This window comes from Tachysurus fulvidraco, chromosome 3, assembly GCF_022655615.1.
Source record: "Tachysurus fulvidraco isolate hzauxx_2018 chromosome 3, HZAU_PFXX_2.0, whole genome shotgun sequence".
NCBI lineage: Eukaryota > Metazoa > Chordata > Actinopteri > Siluriformes > Bagridae > Tachysurus > Tachysurus fulvidraco.
The window spans coordinates 28,069,914-28,074,541 of NC_062520.1; positions in this window are offsets into that span (position 1 = coordinate 28,069,914).

The following is a 4,628-nucleotide window of genomic DNA, read 5'->3' on the forward strand; positions in this document are numbered from 1 at the left end:
TGCTCTAAATTACATGTAGAATCATATTTTATGCATTAGTGATTGTGGTGGTGCCTATGGGGTGTTGCTCTAGGATGGGTGCATATGAGGCTGGGAGGGGGAAAAAAATCACAGTATACTCACTACAAAAAACTAGACTACACCACTGCATGAGAGCTGCACATTAGTGCTCACTACCAGGTGGTGGATCAATGAGTACCGTATTTTCCGCACTATAAGGCGCACTCAAGAGCATTAAATTTTCTCAAAAATCAGCCGTGCACCTAATAATCCGGTGCGCCTTATGTGTGCGCTGAGTTCCAAAATCTGTAAAAATGTTGTTGTGCGACTTAGGTAAGCGCTCCGCTTGATTGGCTGTCGGACCATTTCCCCCTGAAACAGGGGGAATACGTACAATACATACGCTGCCAGCGATAAACCATCCACCCATCCATCCATTTTCTACCGTTTATCCGGGACCGGGTCGCGGGGGCAGCAGTCTAAGCAGGGATGCCCAGACTTCCCTCTTCCCAGACACTTCCTCCAGCTATTCCGGGGGAATACCGAGCGTTCCCAGACCAGCCGAGAGACATAGTCCCTCCAGCGTGTCCTAGGTCTTCCCCGGGGCCTCCTCCCGGTTGGACATGCCTGGAACACCTCCCCAGGAAGGCGTCCAGGAGGCATCCGGAACAGATGCCCGAGCCACCTCAACTAACTCCTCTCGATGTGGAGGAGCAGCGGCTCTACTCTGAGCTCCTCCCGAGTGACCGAGCTCCTCACCCTATCTCTAAGGGAGCGCCCAGCCACCCTGCGGAGGAAACTCATTTCGGCCGCCTGTATCCGGGATCTTGTCCTTTCGGTCATGACCCAAAGCTATAGACCAGGGGTCGCCAACCTTAAACACTCAAAGAGTCATTTGGACCCGTTTCACACAGAAAAAAAACACAGGGAGCCACAAAACCCATTTGACATCCAAAATGAAGATAACACTGCATATATCGTTTTTTACCTTTATGGAAAGTACAGAAAAAACTGTAGTGTTGCATTTATGAAATCAGTGAACTGCTACCGAGTAAAAACGAAATTTTATTTCTGCAGGCAAACAAAAATATTTTGAACAGTTTGAACTAACCTTAAGTAAAAAGACGCTGGGTTGAAGGTTACTTTCAAATAAAATGTTCAATGTCTAATTGAGTCCTCTTTGGCTCTCAAGTTTTGAAGACAGGCAAGCGTAACATCTCCCCAACCCCAATTTTTTTCATTGGTTGTTGGGTTAAATCTTTCCCAGATATTGCTATTTTCTGATTGGCTATTGTGTAGCCTCTTTTTTGATTGGCTGATAAGTGTCAGGCTCGACTAATAACTTCAGGGGAGACGCGCTTGATTCCTGCGCGGTTCAGACAGCGGTGCGGACTGATACATTTTGGGCGAGGCAGCTTATTAAATATATGATAAATAGTCAAAAAGTTTTTCTGCATGAGAAATACGATGTGTGGCGGGAAAGCGTGATAAAAGACCCAAATGCGTGACTGTCACTCTCAATGCGTGACACTTGACTTCAAAATTTTAACTTGCCGGCTGCAGCAAACCAAAAATGCGTCTGCTTCTGTGTGTCGGATTTCACAAGTCGGCAGTTACGACGCATATTTTGAGCGACAAAAAAAAATTAAACACAGTTTATTTTAATGTTACAAGAGCATCATAATCTTAGAATTTAGAATTACTTTTTTAAAATAACTAACTAACTAAAATAAAATAAATTTAAATTTTATTTTCCAAATCTACAGGGAGCCGCAGCAGAGGGATGAAAGAGCCTGCTATAGACCATAGGTGAGGGTAGGAGGAGCGATAAACCAACCAGAGAACATTACGTAATACGTACAGTACGTACGCTTACATCCGCCACGCCTCCGGTAGATGAGGACTTTGATGGATTTATGGGAGAAGATTGATTAAAAAATAGCGTGGGTATTGTTAAATGGTAGAATGAAGTTCAACTAAACACTGTTTTGCTTCCGTTACCTTTTTTTGTGGACCGTATGTTTTAGCATGCGCCTTATGTATGGGTTACGTACAGAAATAGACCCTGTAATTGAAACTGCACCTTATAATCCAGTGCGCCTTATGGTGTGGAAAATACGGTAAACCAATGTTACTTCTGTGGATCAAAAATCCATGAGTGCAAACATTTGATCCTTATTGCTAAACTGCATTCTTTGTCAATTTTTGATTAAAATTGTCAGCTAAATTCTGTCAATATTATACAATGTCTAATAAATTCAAAAGATACATTCCAAATTTAAATTGTAGCCTGTTTACAAAAACTTAAATGATAGAAGGAAAAGAACATAAGAATTTTAGTACCATTATTTTTGCAGTAGAGTTCAGTGAAATAATGATTTCACTGTATTGTATTTACTGTATGATTGATGCATAATTTTAATAATATAATAATTAATGCATTGATATGAATTATTTATTTAGTAACAGCTTGTATACAGGGACTTGGTAAAAGGAAGGTAACTAAGGTTGTTTTTAGTGATTGTATGAAAATTTAGTGCACTTTTAATTAGAGAAAATATGGAGCTGTGTGACATGTGCACACGTGCTGAAAAGAAGAAGCAAAATGGACATTGGTTAGTATTTGAGTTCCCATCCCCTCAAACTGAATTAACCAATTAAATGGGTGTCTCAGTTTATTTTAAAATGCTAAAATAGGTGATGTTGCTCAAAGTTCAAGGTCACGAAGCTTCTTCAGAACATCATCATGCTGGTTGATTGTTGCATGATTACTGTACTGTAGATGACTGGTGGTTATATACATAAACACCACTGTCTCTGGTGTCTATGTACTTTGGTAAGTCAGGTTAAACACATGAATAGCCAAGATCTTGTTCATGCATAAGCAGAATAAATTTGTATGATGATAAAAAAATAAAAAAAACTGCAAGAGAGAAAACAAGAAAAAAATGAGACAAATCAAAATAACCACCAAGTGAAAAAAATAGGCATTTTATCATTTCATTTAGGCAAACTCTCAATCAGTCAAAAAAAAAAAAAAATGAAATCCCGTTATCAAAATACATAAGCAGCATCCTGTTCTCACTGAAGGACAACATTTCTTAAATAAACTTTTATATAAAATGTAAGTGATAGAGATATGCAAGAAAGTGTGAGTATTTAAATTTACAATGATTTAAGTTATGTAAACTGATCAGCCATAACATAAAACCACTGACATTGTCTGGTTTCAATGGCACCTGTAATGTGCTGTGATATTTTAAGCCACGAGCATCTCTGGCAGTTTTTGTGTGGTGTTCATGTTAAGCAGTGATTAGTACCTATCAAAAGTGCCCCAAGGAAGGACAATCGATAGACAGGGTCATGTATGCCTAAGGCTCTTTCATGCATGTAGGGAGAGAATAAAATGTAATTTCTGGCTCTAATAAAAACGAGTCAGGACACATAAACAGCTTGCTGTTTATGCAGTGTGTAAATGCAGAGCAGTCAGACTGATGGCATAGACTGATGAATCATATTTTCTCATACATTAATTGGTCAGCAATTACATTACACTATACAGTAACTATGCATGTGTGAAAGTATAACATATTACAATATAAAACACCAATACCAATCACAATACAGAAAAATAACATGAACTATTATATATTCTGGTTCAGTAGTTTGTGCTCTTCCAAGTGTACTGATATTTAGTATAACAGCACTGGGGAATTAACATCATTATTAACATCATACACACTGTGTAGACTACAATGAGGATCTATTGTTTATGGCTTGTAAGCCTGGACTGTACTGACTCTTGTACAGTCCGCAGTACTGTTTCGATACTCTGCTGCTGAACTTTTGAGTTTCCGTCCATGTTTGTATGATTCAACACCTCTTGCACTGCTGCTCATCCGGACATCTTGTATCTGCCAAGACGGAAATACATTCATCGTGGCTCTCCAGTGATATAAAGTCGTTATGGTCAGCTGTTAGATGCCCACCAAGGAACGGCGGTCACTGGTCCAGCTCTACCTTTCCACAAAACCACTTTCCACCTTTCCACTTAAACTAAATAGTAATAAAACAGAATTTCTCATTATAGGCACAAAATCTGTGCTTAACAAATTTTAAAATTTTCTTATTTCCAATGATGAATCTCTCATAGCTCCCTCATCTCAGGTTAAGAGTCTTGGTGTCATCTTTGATAAACCCTTTCTTTTACCTCTCATGTAAATAATGTTACTCGAGCTGCATACTTTCACCTTCGAAATATCAATAGGCTCATTCAACCACCACTCTTGTTCACAGTAACCTCCCGGCTTGACTATTGTAATTCCATTCTTATTGGTCTTCCTCACAAAACCCTTCATAAGCTGCAACTCGTTCAAAATTCTTCTGTCCGCATTATTACTCGTACTTCCTCTATCCATCATATTACACCTGTTCTGGAACAGCTACACTGGGTTCCCATTAATTTTCGTATCAAGTATAAAATTCTTCTTCTAAAATTTAAAGCTATCCACAATCTTGCACCTTCATATCTTCTTGATCTTCTTCATACTCCAAAACCAACTCGCACTCTTAGATCTTAAATCTTCCACTCATTTCATTGTTCCCTCTGTCTGTCTTGTAACTATGGG